Here is a 15,465-nt window from a genome sequence, read left to right as displayed (position 1 = left end):
TATATCACCAAAATAGCAGAGGAAAAGGTTTTGTACCGAAATTAAAGGAGATTGTATTATTCTCCAGATTTTATTTTGTTTACAAAATCTAGAAATGTGACCTAAAAAAACATTTCATCCAACAATCACATGATACGCGGGCTTAGACTATTCCACTTTTCATCAAGGATGGGTATACTGTCACGATGCTGAGCCTGTTTAATCTCTGCATGGTTTATCCAGATGCCAGCATATACGTAACGCAAGACCAATAAACCCTTCTAATATCCATGGAGCAGTAACTGGTTTATCCAAATACTTTTAATCCAGATGAAAAATTCATTTTACCAAATGGGGTCCATCAACTAGGTCATGCTACATGGAGAAAAAAACAGTAAACAAAAGTTAATGTGATCATGCCGATTACTACAGATAATAAATAAAACATCAGATCCATCAGCAGTGATTTTAAGGCTGTGTTCACACTGAGTTTTTTGCAGGAGGAAAATTCTTTTTACCGCGACAAGTTTTTTTTGCTCGCGGTTAAAATACTCGTCCGCCTCCCATTGAAATCAATGGGCGGCATTTTCGGGCGGTTTTTGCCGAGTTTTGCGGAGCGGTTTCTGCGCCAAAAAGCTCAGTGTGAACAGGGCCTTAGGGGAACTCCACCTAATTGTCAGGCCAGACCTTTTGAGTGGTCGAGTTCTGGGAGCAGGGATCCCACACTTATGTCTTGGACAAATGCGTGTGTAACCATTGATACATTTTATTTCCCTTTGTATATATAGTGCCAACATATTTTGCGGCGCTGTACAGTTCCTGTCCCCATTGGGGCCCACCATAAAATGTCTCTATCACTCATACACAAACATTAGGGCCAATTTCATAGGAAGCCAATTACCCTATCACTATGTTTCAGTAGGAGGATATCAGAGTACCCGGGGCACATCCAAACAAACACGGAAAAAAGATATAAACTCCAAGCAGATGTTGCCCTGTGTGTGGGATTTAGATTTTTTTTTTCATGTTTCGGAAAGAAATATTCTTGCAGAAATCTTGCGGAGAACACGTGCTCATTTCTAAGGGGGCTGGACCCAGCTAAGGGGGCGGGTTCCAATTACAGACAGAGGCTGGTTGTCTTATGTAGGATTGTGAAAAGGAGGAGAGAGGGAATGGCTGATCTCCTAGGCATATAAATAGGAATTCTTTATAAAGTTCTCAAAGTTTTTATAGCAATATCAGACAGGAATTCCTGAGTTTTTAATGTATTTTGTACAATTAATGTTTCTTTAAAGGAGTTGTATGAGATTTAAAAAAAAGGTTTGCTTTTATATCCGAAAACAGCGCCACTCTCTTAAATTGGCTGTGTCTGGTATTGCACTCAGCCCATTCACTTGAATACCAAACACAGTCCATGGAAAAGAGTGATACTGCTTCTGGGGAAAAGAAGACCCTTTTTCTAATCTCTTACAATCAAGAACATGGATTTAGAGGACCCCTTAAAGTGGAGATTCAGCTTTTATACAACATTGGATAATTATGTAGAGAAGTAAGAACAAATTATTTTTCACAATATACTTCATATAAAAAAATCATTAAGTCATGCCGATAGCGGTTTCTTGGTGTAGTAACTGCTTTCGATGGGAAAAACCCATTAAGACATTAAAAAAGTCAAGCTAAAAAATTTTTGCCACTGTATATTTAATACGTTAAAAGTTAAGGTAAAGATCGCCAACTTGGAGCTGCTGCTGGCCCGCTGGGGGCTGGATCCTTCTAATATTCTACAACAAAAGAAAAAGAACACTGAAATAAATCTTTTACAGAATCATGATTGTTTCTGATTGTCAGAAGTCCTCATCTGCACCCCCTACATGAACCTATTATAACGCAGATGGTTGCAACTGGCAGTCTATGGTTTTCTTTAGATGTGCCAGCGGAAATATATAGAAATCAAAAGATAAATGATCGTGATCATGGGATGGCATGCGTACATAAAAATTTTATAAAAAAATTGTAAAAAAAAAATGTTTTGAACAACTAATGTGATTATAAAACGACTGGGATGGAATTAAAGGGAAGTATTAAACGTGTAAGGCTATGTTCAAATCTGCGTCGGAGGCTCCGTTAGGGGCCTCCGTCGCAGATCTAGCAGGTTTCGCCTGAGTTTACCGGAGACAATAGCGCAGGGAAGCCAACGGAACCCACTAAAGTCAATGGGATCCGTTGGCAACCGGCGGTATCCGTTGTGCAACTGAACAGTTGGTTCAGTCATTCCCTTGTTCTGCTTCTCTGACGGAGTGGAACAACGGAACACAACAACACAGGTGTGAACCCAGCCTAAGCTATACTAGTTAGACAAGCCCATCATTTAAATAGTTAATCTGCTGAGACATTGTTAATAAACTGTACCTTTAACAAATACTCACCACCCTTATTCCTTTGTACTTTATCATGAAACAACACAAAATAATGGAATACACAGTGACATCACAGGGAAAATAAAGCATTACACAATTCTCATTTTAATGGGCTGTCAGTGTAACGCGCAGACTTGTTGGGTCCTCCAGAACAAGAGACGTTCTTTGTAGCTACTCTACGCTATGAACAATAGATAAGGTTCCTGACACCACTAATACTCAGAATCTGTTAATGGGTTTACTAAACCTGATAACTTGCTTAAAAAACAGCATTATATATGCACAATATATGTGCTATATATGCACAGGGGACACTTATTTTAGTGTGACATTTAAGAAGGAAGTTCACCTATTTCAATGTGTTCTGTATCAGTGGTCAGAGAATACAACTAGAAACAATTTTTATTGGTTTAACTTAGTTGGTACAAAATTCTGATTACAGATCTATAATATATTGTTAAAAATTATAAACATTTCCAAGTTAAATAAAATATTCACTCCCAGAAGTAGTATCATAGCAGCTTGGAAACTAAGGGTATATATAAGTAATATTGGGGAACTGGTAGGACTGTAAGGGTATGTGCACACGATAACTGCATTTACGTCTGAAATTACGGAGCTGTTTTCAGGAGAAAACAGCTCCTGAATTTCAGACGTAATTGGTCGTACTCGCGTTTTGCGGGGCGTCCATTACGGACGTAATTTGGAGCTGTTCTTCATTGAATTCAATGAAAAACGGCTCCAATTACGTCCCAAGAAGTGTCCTGCACTTCTTTGACGAGGCTGTTATTTTACGCGCCGTCTTTTGACAGCGACGCGTAAAATTACATGTCTTCGGCACAGTACATCGGCAAACCCATTGAAATGAATGGGCAGATGTTTGCCGACATATTCGAGGCTTTTTTTCAGACGTATTTCGAGGCGTAAAACGCCTCCAATACGTCTGAAAATAGGTCGTGTTAACCCAGCCTAACACTCAAGATAACAACTGAATATCTGAAATATACAATATAAAGGCATCTTTCAGATGCTCATATGTAGTTCTGCTAGTACTACATTTATTGGCTCTGTGTTAATTTGAGTTTCATTGTGTACCTATTCTTTTTGTAAATAAGTTACCTGGCACTTTAGGAGACTGTCTAATGTCTGCCATGTTTTGTTTGTCTTGTTGTTTTGTCCTGCAGATTCCTGGAGCAGGCAGACAGCAATGCTCTGTGTAGCGTCCACGGCCGCAGACCGTCGGAATTACTCACCCTCCGGTGGCCGCAGCCATGGATCTGTGAGCACTGGCCCGCATCTCCTCCCCATGAGACACCAGCGCTCACTTCCGTTCCGTTCTGCTGTGTCCAGTAGGGGGCGCGCACATGAAAATAATCAATTAGCCCATGATCACCCTGGACTATAAAAAGGGCTCTGCCCTTTCACTCATTGCCTGAGCGTTGTTGTGTTTACCCATGTTAGTCTTGCAAATGGTCCCTTAGTGTTATCCTGTTCCCAGTTTTCCCGTACTTGCTACCTGTATCCTGTGCTACCGTTGTACCTGTGCATTAGAAAGTTGGAGTCATGTTGTGCCATCGGTCACGTCTGCTGTGTTACACCACTCCTGGTGTCTGCTGCCAAGGTCCCATCTGAGCTTAGCCGTTACTACTGTCTAAACTGCTACAGGTACCCTTGTGCTTGGACTATATAGACATTGACTTGGTACACTGTTTGGCCAGCTGTTATCCCGCTACGGCGGTATGACCCAGTGGGTCCACATACCCACAGATCGTGACATTGTGTGTCGTCACAGATCGTGGGATTTTGTCATCCGTGATGAGGTGTTGCATGGGAGCAGTGACAGAAGAGGAGAGGAGCACTGGCATTCAAGGGGATGGTCTTGGCACCTAAACAGAGAGAGGGAGAACGGTTGAACGGTGTGGAGTGCAGGAAGATCTGCTGGTAGTGTGCATTAGAGAAAGGAAAGACCTGGAAAGCCAGAGTGGGTTTCCCAATTGCAGGAGAGCAGTAAAAGGCAGGAAGCTGAAGCTACTGAGGGTGTATGCCAGAGGACGACACAGGCCTGAGCAGAACAGAGGCAGATAATTCTGTGGTGTATTGTGGAGTAGGAGGCAGACTTCATGGAGCAAACAATGATCTATCAGACTACCCAAATAGTCTAGAACCGAAAGAGGTAGGCCATGGAAGTGGGTGGCTTGGCGAGTACAGGCAGGCCATTGATCAAGCAGTGCTATTGGCAAAGTATTTTGCCTTGCTGGAGTGATCGCTCTATGGGGAGTCTACTGGAATTGTAAAGACAGTCAGCCTGGAGTGGGGAATGAACGATAATGTGATCAAACCTGGGGGAAGTCTGTAGTAGGCCTAGTAGGGGAGTATAGAGGGTTCCCATAATTGGTGGGCCTGGCAGGAAGCTACAGTGGAACTGGTTGCCCTGGAGGAATCAAACGTGGCCTGGTAACTGTAGTCCTGGGAAAGGATAGACTACTGTATAGTCATTAGAGTAGGTAGGGGTGGGTGACCTATGAGAGCAGGAACCTAGTGGATATGCTGCCTGGATCCTGGAGTGACCTTGTGTGTGAAAGGATACCTATGTTGGGTCTGGAGGCCTCCTGAAAGAATTGCTTGTCGGCGAGTTCACCAAAATATTGGACAATGGTGTCCTATAATAATTGCTTGTCGGCGAGTTCACCAAAATATTGGACAATGGTGTCCTATAATAAATTTACCCTAGAAAAGGTAGAAATGGAACTACTGTGTGGCTAGGGCCTGGAAGAATAGGGTTGTAAGGTATATAAAAGGCACCTAAAAAGGTGCGAATAGGAGAAAATAAACATATGACAAAAAAACGAGAAAGCTGTAGAGAAGGTGGAGAGTGGTACGAAGTAACACAGCCTGGGTATAGTCTCAGAGATAGCCAGACGCCTGCAACAGAGAAATATGTGCCGACACAGAATTTATCTGTTTGTTCTAGTAACATTTAAGGTATTGTGCTAGTTCAGTTCACATCTGCGTTGGAGGCCTCGGTCACAGATCCAGCCAAGATTATCGGAGACAATAGCGGAAAGCCAACGGAATCTATTAAAGTTAATGGGTTCCGTTGGCTGCCGGCAGTGTTCGCTGTGCAACGGAACCGTTGCTTCCGTTATTCCCATTGTTCTGCTCCTCTGACTGAGCAGAACAACGGAACACACCAACGCAGGTGTGAACTAAACCTTAAAGTGTTATAGCCGTTAAGCTTATTGTGCTTCAAAAAACCATATGCTTGTATGCCACTGTGATAACCGTTATGTTTGGTCTTTTAAAGGGGAATAACGACTATATCCCACGTTACAAATTTTAAAATATATGTACGTTTTGAAATTTTTGGCATGGACTACGACCAGTGGGGAGACCCAAGTTCACCAAGTTCTGGCTGGTGAGGCCACAATAGAAATAGATTTAGAAGCAGTGCTGTAAACCACAAAGCAAAATTCATGATCTGGTACTTCCTCAACAATTTGCGATTTGGCAGGCATATATTTTATCAATTACGATACAATTACAATACGAGCAAATATCTACAATTCAGCACTATGCAAGCAACAAAATGTTCAAGGACATCGCCAGTCCACATTGAGTGATAAATGGTATCATGACAATGGCCTCTTTCTATAGACAAGAAATTTGTCAGTGAATGGAAAATATTCACACCAAGTGTATATGGAGGTGTTGACATAGGGTCTCTAGCTAGAAGCTTTTTGATTTACAGTCTGGCATCATTGCACAATATTTTATGTACATAGAACAAATGGTTGAAAAAAAATTGTTGCCAATTTCTCATTTTGACTTGACATTGTCATCCAACCTCAACAGACCAAATGTGAATAACCAGTCACTCAGAAAGCAGCCTTCTAAAATCTCTAGTGTATAGCGATCTTAAGAGATCAGAAATATCTATCCTACGGTCAGAAACAGAAATTTTCTGGAGGTCCATTATTGTAAACTATGAGCCCTATGAAAATCTGCGCTGTAATTTAATTAAATACCATTTTTTGCTAATGCACCGTAAAAAAAAATCAAAACCATGGGAAATCTGACTCTCTCTTTATAATAGTGTTAGCATGGTTGTAATCCAGACGTCTGTCCCATCTCTGAGCTGTCACTCAATGTTATGGTGTTATGGTAGTAATGTTGATGCAAAATGATAAGCTAGTCCATTCTATATGCTTCTATTTCACTAACAGTGGGTAGCTAAGGATTTATTGGCCAAAGCAACCAAATAATGAGTAGTTATTAATCTGTCTTTAGAGAAAAATTATCATCTATCGTCACCAACAATGATCTGTAGTAAGAAAAAGGCATTGGCTTTACTTAGAATTGTTTCTCTTAAACACAGTATTTAAAAAGACCAACTGTTTGAGAATTTCTCATTTAGATCAATTTACAGTTAGGTCCAGTATTATTTGGACAGTGACACAATCTTCATGATTTGGGCTCTGCTGCCACCACATCGGATTTGAAATGAAATAACCGAGATGCAATTGAAGTGTAGACTTTCAGGTTTAATTCAAGGGGTTGAACAAAAATATCCTGTGAAACATTTAGGAATTGCAACCATTTTTCTACACAGCCTCCTCATTTCATGGGCTCAAAAGTAATTGGACAAATTAACGCTACCATAAATAAAATGTTTTTTTTTAATACTTTGTAGAGAATCCTTTGCAGGCAATGACTGCCTGAAATCTGGAACCCATGGACATTACCAAACGCTGGGTTTCCTCTTTGTGATGCTTTGCCCGGCCTTTACTGCAGCGTCTTCAGTTGTTGCTTGTTTGTGGGTCTTTCTGCCTTAAGTTTTGTCTTAAGCAAGTGAAATGCATGCTCGATCGGGTTGAGATCTGGTGATGGACTTGGCCATTGCAGAGTATTCCACTTCTTTGCCTTAAAAAACTCCTGGGTTGCTTTCGCAGTATGTTTTGGGTCATTGTCCGTCTGTACTGTGAAGCGACGTCTAATCAACCTTGCTGCATTTGGTTGAATCTGAGCAGAAAGTAAATCCCTGAACACCTCAGAATTCATCCGGCTGTTTCTGTCTTCAGTCACATCATCAATAAACAATAGTGACCCAGTGCCTTTGGGAGTCACGTATGCCCATGCCATCACACTGCCTCCACCATGTTTTACAGAGGATGCGGTGTGCTTTGGATGATGAGCCATTCCAAGCCATCTCCATACTTTCTTCATCTCATCATTCTGGTCCAGGTTGATCTTAGTTTCATGCTGTTCCAGAACTGGGCTGGCTTCTTTAGATGTTGTTTGGTAAAGTCTAATCTGGCCTTTCTATTTTTGAGGCTGATTAATGGTTTGCATCTTGTGGTGAACGCTCTGCTCTGTATTTGCTCTCATGAGGTTTTCTCTTTATGGTAGACTTAGATACTGATACACCTACTTCCAGGAAAGTGTTCTTCACTTGGGTAGAAGTTGTGAAGGGGTTTTTCCTTCATCATGGAAATGATTCTGCGATCATCTACCACTGTTGTCTTCCATGGACATCCAGTCCTTTTGGAGTTCACGAGATCACCAGTGCGCCCTTTTTTTTCAAGAATGTACCAAACTGTTGATTTGGCCACTCCTAACATTTGTGCTCTCTCTTTGATGGATTTCTTCATTTTTTTCAGCCTAACGATGGTCTGTTTCACTTGCATTGAGAACTCCTTTGACCTCATGTTGTGGGTTCACAGCAACAGCTTCCAAATGCAAATGCCACACCTGGAATCAACTCCAGACCTTTTACCTGCTTAATTGATGATGAATTAATGAGGGAATAGCCCACGCAGCCCATTAAATAGCTTTTGAGATAATTGTCCAATTACCTTTGGTCCCTTGAAAAAGAGGCAGCTACATATTAAAGAGCTGTAATTCCTAAACCCTTCCTCAAATTGGGATGTGAATACCCTCAAATTAAAATGTAGAGACTGCACTTTAAGCCCATATTGATTATGTAACTGTACATTCAGTATGTTTTGGTACACAGCTAAAATGCTAAAACTTGTGTGACTGTCTAAATAATTCTGAACCTAATTAAGTATTACACTGATGAGGATAGAAAAATATATTTTGAATGTATTCATAGGCATGGATACTATAGAGGTAGCACATGCAGATGCTATGGGGCCCATTAGAAGTTAAAACCAGGTCACATCTCTCTTTCCTATGGGCTGTGTGAGCCGACACTGAGCTTCTTCTCTCCACATTCACAGCAACATCTTAAAAAAAGTGAGAAGGGAACCCCCAGAGGATAATGATTATGTCATCTTTCATTTCTAGAGAAGGTGAAGTGGATGGGGAAGACAACACGCACTGAGCCAAGATGTCCTGGAATGATGAGATATGAGATTTAGGCTAGAGCTTCACAGCTACTTTGGCCGCAACACAGGTCACATGGCCAAAGATCGCTGTGTCTAGCTGTCTGCATCGCAGGTTATTAAGGTCAACGTGGTGGCTTTGCGACCTGCAAGTTGCCATGACTGCACACCACAGTTGCAGGAAGTCCAGCGCATTTGGATTCCTTACAACTGTGCAATTACGGTCGCAGCAACTTCTGGGTCACAAGGCTTCCACATTGACTGTCATTACCTGCAGGCAGGCAGGCAGGCCAACACAGTCATCTTTGACTGTGCAACCTATGTTTCAGCCAAAGTCCCGGTGTAGCCCTAGCCTGAAGCATTGTCAAAAGGGCCAATTTCTCAGTGGCTCCGTAAAGGCTCCACAATATATGGGGCTGTATAAGCAGCATTATTGGCATGTCACAAAATGTAATAGTAAGAAACCCCTTTAGACTTCCTTCATACACACTTTTTGTGTGGCGTTTTTTTGGGGCTTGTAAAAGCCATGAATTTCATGCATGTTTTACAAGCCTTTTTTGGTAACGTTTGTTTTAGTCACGTCTTTACACAAGGTTTTTTCCAGCAGATTCTCTGACGCAAAAAACACAAGACAAAAGGAAAAAAATTGCACAAAAAAAACACACTGTTGTGCATTTCATAATTCCTTAATAACTTCCAGCTAACATGGCACCATAGGATTTTTTGCTGCAAAAAATCGCAGCCAAAAATGCCACAAATAACTTGGGTTTTTCTGCTAAAAACTGTGTGTGTAAAGGTATCCTAGAGGGTCCAGTTACAATACAAGCAAAATCCCTGTGTAATATTCCTAAATTCACAAAACTTCAGTCAATTACAATACAGAGCGCTGATGATTTGTTTACTAGTTTCTTCACCAGACACTATACAGTAATATGGAAAAAAATATTCTTGCAGCTCAGAGCTGTAATACAAGCACAGTGTAAGGGTCAGTTCACATGTAGCCTAAATACTGCGGATTTTCTGCAACAGATTTGAACAAACCTCATCCACACGCTGCGCAAATAATGAGTGGAAAAAAATGCTCAGAAATTGAGATGCGGTGCGGTCTTTAATCCGCAGCATGTCAATTGTATTTGCGTAAGCGCTACTTATTTGCAACAAATAGCAGAGGTTGCATTTTGTGTGGCGGAATCACTTCCATTCTGCCGTAAAAAACGCAACTCAGAAAAATAAATAAATCTTATACTTACCCAGAAATCTGTGTTTCTTCCTTCAGGCCAGCCTCCTGGAATGATGTTTTATCCGATGTCACCGCTTCAGCCAATCACAAACTGCAGCGGTCACATGGGATGAAACGTCATCTCAAGGCTGCAGAGCGTCATGATTTCGGAGGGAAGCGTCGCCATGGAAAGTATCCTTTCTTTTTTCTGGTAATAGCCTTACTGGCTCCTAAAGTATTACAGCATTATTTGGGTCCTGGATGACAAGATTATATAAACATGGTATGGTGGTGCCCTGAGTACCAGTAGAGTAAAACAAAAAAATTCTAAAAATGCATAAATATCAAATTATAAATAAAGAAAATTAAAAAAAAAAAAAGTAACTATGCCCCCAAAAAATGTATACACTTCTCTGAACCCACACGCACCAATATTGGCCATCCTGTATGACACAAATGCATTTTACATGTGTTTCAGGTAATCTGGCATCAATACGTTCATGTAATGAACGGGAGAATTAATCTTTGAGGTAAATAGAATTGGTTGAACAAACTACCTTCAAAACAAAGGTAGACCTACAAAATAAAAATATATCAGCTGCAGTGTTAAATAATAAGAAAATCCTATGTCCCCTGCAAAGAAGTAAAAAAAAGACTAAATAAAAAGTGCAATTTTGCTCTGGGCGTCAAGGTTTAAAACAGCTTCGGCCACTAAAGTGTTAAGCCATAATGATATATTTCTGGGGAGCCTATAAAATTATAGTATATCCTGTATCTGAAACTTAATAGTCCACTATGAGCTCTAAGGCTGGGTTCACACGTGGCGGAATTTCACTTAAATTCCGCTGCGGACACTCCGCAGCGTTAATCCGCAGCGGAGCCGTTTCTGCATTGACTTCCACTTCTATTTAGAAGTGTTCGTTTAGACGATGCATAACATTCCGCTGCGGAGCATAGGCTGCGGAGCGGAATTTGGTGTCCGCAGCATGCTCTGTCTGTTGCGGAGCAGTGGCGGACTCATGGCGGAATTTCTCCATTGACTTCAATGGAGATTCTAAGTTCCGCAATGAAGTCCGCAGCTGTCATGCACATGTTATGTGTGCTGCGGATGCGTCTTGCTTTTTTGCCATGACATTTCTTCATTCTGGCTGGACCCATGTATTTCTAGGTCTACAGCCAGACTGAGGAAGTCAATGGGGCTCCCGTAATGACGGGAGCGTTGCTAGGAGACGTCTGTAAATAGTCACTGTCCAGGGTGCTGAAAGAGTTAAGCGATCGGCAGTAACTGTTTCTGCACCCTGGACAGTGACTACCGATCACAATATACAGCAACCTGTCAAAAGAAATATAAGTTCATACTTACCGAGAACTCCCTGCTTCTGTCTCCAGTCCGGCCTCCCAGGATGACGTTTCAGTCTAAGTGACGGCTGCAGCCAATCACAGGCCAAGCACAGGCTGCAGCGGTCACATGGACTGGCGCGTCATCCAGGGAGGTCGGGCTGGATGCCGAAAGAGGGACGCGTCACCAAGACAACGGCCGGTAAGTATGAAATTCGTTTACTTTCACTAGGGAAAGTGCTGTCCCTTCTCTCTATCCTGCACTGATAGGGAGAAGGGAAGCACTTTTCCCGCAGTCCGCAGCAGCTAGTCCGCATCAATTTACTGCACATTTTGTGCAGATCCGCAGCAGATCTGCAACGCAGATTCTGTGCGGCATTGATGCGGACAGTTGCGGAGGAAATCCGCCACGTGTGGTCATGCCCTAATTGTGTATATTTCTGTAATTCTTTGCTTGGGACATTTGATATGATAGACTAAGACAGAGATTGCTTTGGCAAAATTAGTAAAAAGACAATGAATTAATCTGGTTAATCACATTAAGCTATGAGACCATTGTTTTACAGAAGATTAAAACAGACACTATGAATGTTCTTCTTTGGCTTTTCTTAATTCTCTTAATACATATTCAGATTCTAAACCATGTACAAATAATGAAGACCCTAAATGTATAGATTGCCCTGATAAAAACAGAATGAACGAAAATATGAAATAGATATATATATATATATATACACACACACACACACACTTACACTATATGGAAAAAAGTATTGCGACACGTACACATTAACCTACAGGAGTTTTTAAGATATCCCATTCTAACTCCATTCACTTGACTTAGTCTTCCTCCGACTCTGCTCAGTATCTGACTTTATTAGCTCTCCTCTCCAGCTCTGACCACAACCTGCTCTCATTTACTATCAAAAATTCCCTGCCTCCTCAGGACATATCAGACATACAGAAATGTACGTGCCATTAACACTCAGCAACTCATAGACCGTCTACAGTCTTCATTGTCCCCTATCTCTTGCCGCTCCTGTCCCAAACTGGCTGTCAAACATTACAATAAGGGCTCATTTAGACGAGCGTATATGTAGTCTGTGTGACGGCCGTTAAAACAACGCCCGTCGTGCGGACTCGTGCTTCAATGGGGCCATTTACACAAGGCCGTTTCAACGGAGCCTGTGAAGGGTCCGTGAAAAAATAGGACCTGTCGTTTTTTACTGCATGTCAAGAAACCTTCTATCCGTGACAACGCGCGCCGCACGGGTGCACCTCAGATGTGAGAAACTGCAGTTTTTCACGCCCGAGGTTAGCTGCGCTGATCTGAATGTAGCCTAACACTCTAAAAATGCCTTGGATGAATCAGCCCCCCTAAACTCTGAACCTTCCGAAAGAGACGACGACAACCTTGACACATGCCTCAATCCCGCTTTCTTCAGCGGTGCTCGAAATGCGCTAAATTTCTGTGGAGAAAATTGCATTTGTTAGCAGATTTCTTCCATTACAAATTTATGCTCAAAACTTACAACTGCCCTTCACCGCGCCAAACAAGTCCATTTCACCTCTCATCTCCACACTATCTAATAATCTAAAACTACTTGATACTTTTCATTCCCTCCTTAGTCCTAAAGACGCCGATCACAGATCTCAGTGCTGAAGACCTGGGCACTTATCTTAAAATTGACGACATCCGGCATTATATTATCTCCCAGTCCCCTAGTACTATCCACCCCTTCCCTCCCACGTTCTCTTTTCTTCACTTTCAGCATTTGACCCAATAACAGAAGAGTTCTCCTCTGTTCTTCTCATCCTGCTATTGCCCTAGTGATCCAATTCCCTGACACCTCATCCAGTCCCTCTCCCCAGATGTGACAAGTCACCTGACTAAAATATTTAACCTTTCTCTTACTTTTGGAATCTTTCCCTCCTTTCTTAAACAGGTCGTTATAACCCTATTACTGAAAAAAACAACTCTTGAGCTGTCCTGTGCTGCTAAATACTGACCGGTCTTCAGTCTCCCCTTCATCTCTAAACTTCTGTAACGTTTTTTCTACTCTCGCCTTTTCCGCTATCTCTCTGCTAATTTTATTCTTGACCCCTTACTAAAGTCTCAAACAATCTCCTGATGGCTAAACCTAACGGCAAATACTCTCTACTGATTCTTCTGGATCTCTCGGCAGACTTTTGACACTGTAGACCACCAACTCCTACAAAACATGCACAATGCAGTCAGGCAGGTAACATTTTCCTGGCAATCACCAAAACCAGACTCGTCCATCAGACTGCCAGATAGAGAAGTGTGGTTTTTCACTCCACAGAACACATTTCCACTGCACTAGAGTCCAGTGGCGGTGTGTGTCACACCACTCCATCCGACTCTTGGCATTGTGCTTGGTGATGTAAGGCTTGCATGTAGCTGCTCGGCCATGGAAATCCACGCCATGAAGCTCTTGTTGCACAGTTTTTGTGCAGATGTTAATGCCAGAGGAGGTTTGGAGCACTGCAGTTATTGAGTCAGCAGAACGTTGGCGAGTTTTATGCGTTATGCGCCTCAGCACTCGGTGACCCCACTCTAACATTACGTGGTGTGCCACTTTGTGGCGGAGTTTCTGTGGTTCCTAAACGCTTACACTTTGCAATAATATCACCCACAGTTGATCATGGAGTATCTAGGAGGAAAGAAATTTCACGCATTGACTTGTTGCAACGATGGCATCCTATTACAGTAGCATGCTAGAATTGAGTGAGCTCTTTAGTACAACCCATTCTTTCACAAATGTTTGTAAAGGCAGACTGCATGGCGAGGTGCTGGATTTTAATATATATATATATATACACACACACACACATATATACACACTGCACACACAGTATATATACATACATACATTCCTTAGTAATGCATATAAATCACATGCATAAATATTCATATTTAAAACATTTATTCCTCGAATTAAACCTGTTAGGGAACACGACAGTCATATATAACATAACTGATAACCGCAAACAACAGCTTTTACTTGCATAGTACAATTCTTAACAGTTTTAAAAGTATAAGTCCATAAAGTGCATATGCATGTACATACATTTATTTAAATGATCACATTTCCTAGTTTCCTATTACAGAAACAAAGTCATAAATATTACAGTAATGAAACTAGTGCAAATACATGTGAACAATTTTAAGGAGCTCATCATAAGCAAAGACCAGAGGCTATTTCAGGAAAAAAAATGTTGATCTAGAGGAAGATTTTTTTCCATTATGTTCCTTGTGTTAACCCTATTAATGTACCCTGCATTCAGCCACAGAATGACTGATAACAGAAAAACATAGATTGCATTTATTTTCAGACAGACATTCTCTCAAAAAATATAAAGTGTTTATCCATAAGGGCTCATTCAGACGAGGGTATATGTAGTCCGTGTGACGGCCGTTAAAACAACGTCCATGTACTTCAATGGGGCCGTTCACACGATCGTTGTTTCAACGGAACATGTGAAGGGTCCGTTAAAAAATAGGACATGTCCTATTTTACTGCGTGTCACGCATCCCTCCATAGACTCTAGTCTATGGGGGATCCGTGACATTGCATCCCGCAGGGCTGCACCTCGGATGTGAAAAACTGCAGTTTTTCACGTCCGGAGTCAGCTACGCTCGTTTGAATGTCGCCTAAATATAATATACCCTATTAGGGAATTCTAAATTCATAGAGGGGGGATCATCTATTCAGGATGCTCATCTCTTGGCTGGATTAGAAAGTGGTTACAAAGAGCGTCCCCCACTCTGGAGGACTTGTCCTTTCCTGCATTACACAGACAACACATTGATATGAATTGACACCGTGTAATTATTGATTTCCCCTGTGTTGGCGCTGCAGGAAAATTGAACACTTACTGCCAGGTTCTCCAGGTAAAAGCGGATCGCTGGGGGTCCAAGACACTTTGTGATGAGCTTATTGTTAAGGGACCTATCTAACAAGTAAGTGTTGTTTAAAGTGGAGACACCCTTTAAGACTTTAAGGAAGTACAAATATATGGTAAACTAGTCGGAGCAGATGGTAAGTACCAAAGTAAAGTCCCTTTTAAACAGACCGATAATGGGGCGAACGATCACTCATAGGAACGCTGGTTCCCGATCATTGCCCTGTGTAAACAGAGAAGC

General features: G+C 41.7%; 1 protein-coding gene across 2 annotated transcripts in view; it reads right to left on the bottom strand.

Moving 5' to 3' along the window:
• ANK3 (ankyrin 3) overlaps window positions 1-15,465 on the bottom strand; it is a 520,456-nt gene that overhangs the window by 282,369 nt on the left and 222,622 nt on the right. The window lies entirely within an intron of this gene.

This window comes from Rhinoderma darwinii, chromosome 11 (genome assembly GCF_050947455.1).
Source record: "Rhinoderma darwinii isolate aRhiDar2 chromosome 11, aRhiDar2.hap1, whole genome shotgun sequence".
Classification (NCBI taxonomy): Eukaryota; Metazoa; Chordata; class Amphibia; order Anura; family Rhinodermatidae; genus Rhinoderma; species Rhinoderma darwinii.
This window is presented reverse-complemented; position numbering and strand designations above follow the sequence as displayed.